This window comes from Bufo gargarizans, chromosome 9 (genome assembly GCF_014858855.1).
Source record: "Bufo gargarizans isolate SCDJY-AF-19 chromosome 9, ASM1485885v1, whole genome shotgun sequence".
Taxonomy (NCBI): domain Eukaryota; kingdom Metazoa; phylum Chordata; class Amphibia; order Anura; family Bufonidae; genus Bufo; species Bufo gargarizans.
In genome coordinates this window covers 187150882-187157793 of record NC_058088.1, presented here as the reverse complement: position 1 = coordinate 187157793, position 6912 = coordinate 187150882, and positions in this window count along the sequence as shown.

Here is a 6912-nt window from a genome sequence, read left to right as displayed (position 1 = left end):
AGATAGGGAATAGGGAGCTGCTGGCCATTAAATGGGCATTTGAGGAGTGGAGGCATTTTTTGGAGGGGGCAAGGCATTGTGTAACTGTTGTCACTGACCATAAAAACCTTATGTTTCTCGAGTCTGCTAAGAGGTTGAATCCCCGTCAAGCCAGATGGGCTCTGTTTTTTACTCGTTTTGATTTTTCCATTACGTTCAGGCCGGGAAGTAAAAATGTGAAGGCGGACGCATTATCTTGGAGCTTCCATGCTTTTCAACCTACTGAGGTACCACCTGAATCCATCCTACCAGCAAAAATCTTCATAGCAGCTCTAACCCAGGATATCTCGGCTCGCATTAGGTCTGAACAACATCTGGCACCGGTTTCCACCCCAACAGATAACTTGTTTGTTCCCGTACAATTTCGCCTCCAGCTGTTGGGTGAGTGTCACGATTCTGCCTTATGTGGACATCCGGGTGTTGAGGGCACTAAGGATCTGGTTTCTAGATCTTATTGGTGTCCCACTCTAACTAGGGATGTCAAGTCCTACGTGTCAGCCTGTGAGGTTTGTGCCAGGTCCAAGACACCTAGGACTCGCCCTGCTGGTAACCTACGACCCCTACCCATTCCCAGTAGACCCTGGTCCCATATCTCGATGGACTTTATAACTGACCTACCGCCGGCGGAGGGTAAGACTGTAGTTTGGGTAGTGGTTGATAGGTTTAGCAAGATGGTCCATTTCATTCCCCTGTCTAAACTCCCGAACGCCAAAACCCTGGCGTCTATTTTTGTAAAAGAAATTGTTCGATTGCATGGTATCCCGGAAAATATTGTTTCTGACAAGGGTATGCAGTTTATGTCCAAATTCTGGAGGGCCTTCTGTCAAAAATGTCAAATTTCATTGTCTTTTTCCTCTGCCTACCACCCTGAGAGTAATGGGCAGACTGAACGCCTTAATCAGTCTGTGGAACAATTCTTGAGGTTGTATGTTGCTGATGACCAGCAATTATGGGTGAAATTTCTTCCATTGGCTGAATTTGCTTTCAATAACCGTGTCAATTCTTCTGCTGGGGTTTCACCTTTCTTTTGTAACCATGGTTTCCATCCACGTTTTCATTCTGGGTCATCCGTATCCTCCTCTAACCCTGAGGCAGATAGGCTCTCCTCTGAACTGTGCCCGGGTTCAATCGAACTTAGAAAAGGCTCAAAGTTCTCAGAAACTCAAAGCCGATAGGAGACGTTCAAGGGGGGTGAATTTTCAGGTTGGGGATAAGGTATGGTTGTCCTCCAAGAATCTCTCTCTTGAGGTAGATTCTAAAAAGTTTGCTCCTCGTTTTATTGGACCATATAAGATCACGGAGGTGATTAACCCCGGTATCATTTAGGTTGGAGCTGCCCGAGTCATTCCACATTCATAATGTGTTCCATAAATCTCTACTTAAATATTTTGAATCGGTAGTACCATCGAAAGCCTCGCCTTTGCCGGTTCTTGTTAATAATGCTGTCGAGTATGTGGTGTCTAAAATAGTTGATGTCAGGAAGGTGCGTAATTCCTTGCAGTACCTGATTCACTGGAAGGGGTATGGACCTGAAGAGAGATATTGGGTACCTGCCAGGGAGGTTCATGCTCCTAGACTTGTTCGAAAATTTCATTTAGAACACCCTGAAAGGCCATCGCCTGAAGTCTTGGGTCCAGTGGCAGTTGTTGGATACCTGTGTACTTACCTGATCCTGTTCCCTGACGATCCTTTGCCTGCTCCTCCTGTACTGAACATCCTTCCTGGTATATTGACCTCGGCTTCCACCTGACTTTTCTTTGCGGACTCCTTTGGTACTTCTCGACTCTCCTGGTATTTATGACCCCGGCTTCTCCTGACCTTTCTTTGCTTATTCCTCTGTACTGTGTTGTCCTCTTGGTTTTGACCCGGTCCGTTCACTATCCATTATTTGTCTTGTCTGTGCTTCCCGCACGTATCCTAAGTTAGGGACTGCCGTCCAGTTGTCCCCTGTCATCAGGACTCGTGAGGCAAGTAGGCAGGGCCAGGGGTGAGGGTGGAGCGCAGTGGTCACTATCCTCCCCCCTGTGTGTGTGTACGTGACCGTTACATGGGCACTAGTACACAGGCATTACTGAATGGGCCACAATGAGTGCTAAGCTGCAGAATTTACTAGTTAGATATGTAGTCACTAGACCGATAAACTGCCATGAAATATTTTCTGCCCACTGTGTTGGAAGGATGGAAACCACAAAATGCTATATATTGGAAATAAGCAGAAGGCATTAACTATAATTTTTAGAGATGTTGTTTGGATTTTCTGGATCTCTCTGTAGGCTTCTAGGATAGACCAAATATTTCATTTTTTGTAGGGTCAATGTGACAAAATAGTCATTACCTTGTAGGTGATAATAATTGAAGGTAATTGCCACTTCCAATTATCATGGCTATTTTTTTATATTCCAGTGAACCTATTCTTTAGAGATCAACTGAATTGATCTCTGAAGAAGGAAAAGAGAATGGTGCCTAGAGAACACAGCGCAATCTCCATGGAGTTACACTCGTCAACAATGAAATTGCATCAGCAAAAAGAATGGTCGTGGAGTTCTGGAAATCACAGGATGGATAGTTACGTTAATGATATGTAAATAATTAAAAATTGAAACAAAATATTCAAAACATTGGGATTAACAGGGAATCCTACACCAAATATTTAGAGATTGGAAAAGAAGAGCTCCCATAACATCCTTGTTACATTTTACACAAAAATGACCCCCGATCCCTCTCTGAGCTACAAGGTAAATTCTCCGGTATTAGTTTTCCTTTTTTTCATTATCTCCAGTCTTATAGCTGTGGCATGTTACGCCCCAATAATGGACCTCCCAATTTAAACCCCTTATAGTAGAGCCCAGCTACCACAGAGCCGCTATTACACACACATACTAATTCCTTCATACCCCCATTGCTCCTTAAAGGGGTATTCCCATTGTGGAGATTGGGGGCATATCGCTAGGATATGCCCCCATTGTCGTATAGGTGCAGGTCCCACCTCTGGGACCAGCACCTATACTTAGAACACAGTCTGCAAAGTGCTGCCCTCCTTTCATTCCTATGGGAGCGTAGAAAATATCCAAGTGCTGGTTGGGCTATTTCCGTAGGCCCCATAGAAGTGAATGAAGTGGTGGCCGCGCTTGCCATTCATTTGAATGTGACTTCTGAAAATAGCCGACCGTGCCAATCGGCTATTTTCAGTGCTCCTGTCACGGTCCCTCCCATGACAGAGGTGAGAAGATCTGAGAGACTGGTGGCACGTGAGAGTATCTGACAGTCTCTCTGTTTTCTCCTTGCAGTGTTGTTGTTTGGTAATTACCACACTTCTTGTCAGGTGCAGCTTGTGGTCATTACTGAGGCTCTATTTAGTTCTGACTCACACTGCTTACCATGCGGTTGATATTTCCTGCTGGAGTTGGTTGAGCTGGTGTGTTGTTCCATTTGATCTCCTGCTCCTCCATTCTTCTTTAAGCTAAGTGCATTTTGTTTGCATTTTGTTGTTCGATTGTGTTTGTTGTTTTCTAGGCCTCAGGAAGACGTTGGTTCCTTCATCTGGAAAGGAACCAATAGTCTCATTCCCTGCCACAACTCCTAGGGTTTTCCAGGGTCTCTAGGGCTAAGGTTCCGGTGTATGAGTATTACCACCTTCAGGGTCTACTCATATTGGCAGGAGTCAGGGAGAGGTCTAGGGATTCCTAGGAGGTCACCATCCCTCTCCCTCAGCTTTGAGGCCTGGACTCACCTGGTCTTTTTCCTTCTGTGTGTTATCTGGTGTTTTCCCCTACTCAATACCTGTGACAGCTCCCATAAAAATGAATGGAGGTTGCCTGCGTGTGCGTGGTGCGCCCTATGGGACTTTGCGGGCTCCGTTCTAAGTATAGGTGGGACCTGCACCTATCAGACATTGGGGGAATATTCTAGCAATTTGTCCAAGATGGGAACATCTCTTTAAACTAATTCACAGGGCATACATCATCCCCATAAGACGTTATAAAATGGGTATCTTCCCCACTTCTGCCTTTTTTAACCCCTTAAATCCCAGTGCCATACATGTACGGCAGAAGGAGGGGTTTCAAACAGCAGAGGCACAAGGGTAATGTCTGAGACCGGCAATAACGCCAATCGCAGGCATCTAACTCTTTAGATGCCGTGGTCAAACGTGACAGCGGCTTCTAAATGCCCAAAAATCAAATGCACGCTTCTGGGTCAGGATCAGCTCCCCAATGCGGTGATTGGTGGAGCCATTGCTTCGCTCTGATGTGCTTCGTCTCTCTGAAGGGACCCAGCATCTCAGAGCTGTAATTCCTATGGAGGCCTGCAGGTGGCAGACCTTCACTGGATAACTGTAAATGGAGCTTAGACTGTTTAGTTCTATTGAACTACAATGTAAGGTAAAAGATTTTAGAATATTGCATAGGGAGGCTAAAATGAGTAAAAAAAAAAAGAAGTTTAAAAAGTTATATTAAAAAAATATCATTTAAATTACCCGCTCCCCCTTTCCTCAGAATTAAAATTAATTTTCTAACCCTTTCATTGTAGATTTTATTGATGCATTCCTTGGGTGTGGTGGTATTTTTCTTTAGTGAATGACACGTGAAATGTCCTTTAACCCCTTGGCAACTTTAAAGATGGCGACCGCTCACACATTCAGCGGGCGCCATAGTCGCTGGGTTTCTGCTGTTTCAAATGTGACCACGGCATCTGAGCCACGTGCTCCTATGACCATGACCTGGCAGAGATCGGGGAACCTGTTATGGTATAGTAATAGCCCAAAGCCTCAAGCAGGCTTTGGTAGCTATTACTAGAATATAGCAATACAGGCCAGCAGGTGGCAGCACTGTATTGTTATATTGCAAATGAAGTGTTCTATGATAGCTATTTAGCCATCACAAAACACAATGGGCAATGTACTGATAGCCAGTTATAGTTACCTAGGGTGACTTAAAAAAAAGGAAAAAAAGTTTTTAAAATATAAAAAAAAAATTAAAATATAAAAGTTGAAATCACCCTGCTTTACCTAAAATAAAAATACAAATACATAACATGGGCATCGCCACGTGTGCAAACACCCACACTATTAAAATATAACAAGATTTATCCCATACGGTGAATGGCATAACGGAATAAAATGAAAAATGGCCAATTTAACATTTTTTGCCACTTCACCTCCCCCCAAAAAATTAACAAAAAGTGATCAAAAAGTAGCACACACTTCTAAGTGGTATCACTGAAAAATACAGATCGCCCTGCAAAAAATTAGCCCTCATGCAGCTCTGTACAAATATTTTTTTTCATTTTTTCATGGTTTTTATTTTTTTCAGTATTAAAACACAAGAAAAGTATACAAGTGTGGTATTGTTCTAATCATACTGACCGGGAGAATGAAGATAACAGGTCAATTTTACCGCATAGGGAACGCCGTAAACTCCCCTTTTCCCATTAAACTGTGGGAGAATAATTTTTTTCCCAATTCCAACCCAATTTGATTTATTTTTCTAACTCCCCACTATATCATAAGCAATATTAAATAGTGCTAAAAAAAAGCCCTGATGAGGCTATGTCAACAGAAAAATAAAAAACATTTTGTGAACTCTAGGAAGATGGGGAGTGAAAAATGAAAACACAAAAACTTTAAATCGCAAGGTCTTTCTATTGCCATGTTACTACGGACTTCTGATTGGCTACTGTTTATGTTATTGTATTTTGAAAATTATAATAAAAACTAATTAAAAAAAATCTGGATTTAGTCTTTATAGAGAATGAGCACCACGCACAGGAATACATGCACTTCCACACCTTGGCATGCTGAGGTTATTAATGGTTGTCTGAGGAATGTTCTTCCACGCTGAAGGCACTTGGACACACAAATCATCAAGATCCGCTGCTGGCAGATCCCTTTGTAATTGCTGACCAATGACATCCTAGATGAGCTTGATGAAAGACAAGTCCAGAGATGCTGGAGGCCATGGTAGCACGTTTAGGCCATGCAGGCTGCTCACAGTAGCACGAGTGCACTGCCCTGGATCAAGGGGTACTTTGACATTTGGACATTTGTGGATATTTGTCTATCTCCCCTATACAAAGTTATAAACGTCTTACTTTATTTCACTTCAAAAGGGTTAAATTGCATTGTTTAATGCTGTGTAATTACATTTTATATGTATGTTGTGATATATATCCTGTTCATTAGCACTATATTTCTGAGGCTCTGTGGAAAGGGTTAATGAATACTGAGAGACTGCTAGGACTTTGAATAGGAAACTGGTAATTTTCCACAGCTGCTATAGATAGAGTTTGAAGAAGAGCATGTTTTGGAGGAAAAACACAGACGTTGTTTACCACCAAAACCAGACAGACTGACCTTGTGACTGTCTGTAAACTTGTTTTTGTCTGGAAAACCTGCTGTGTCGTTGCCATTGAGTATCATTGAAGCTGTAATGTAAGTCTATGAGTATCTGTGCTGAGCTTCTCCACTCCACCCCTCCCACTAGAAGGTTCTAGTCTAGCTAAAACTGTATATAAGGAGAGCGGTCAGAGCCCCTAGTGTTCTGCAGTTAGGGATTGGAAGGGAAGATTCATGCCAGCCTGCATGAGTGACCAAAAGAAGATGCTGAGATGGGGACGCTGAGCCACAGACCATGGGTCCCTAGCCCTGTGACCAAGGAGCCACCTAGACTACTGAGCTACAACCATGGGCCCTTGACCAGGATGCCAGCCTTCTGAGAGAGATAGGGACAGCTAGCTGAGGCCTTTCCTCAGCATCAAACCCTTCTTCTGCACAGGAGGACACTGGAGAAGCCAGCCCTATGCCTTGACTCTGTTGTTTAGTACTTGTCATGCTCTTCTCCGCCATTGAATACTTGTCCTTCTGGGCTATAATCAGTA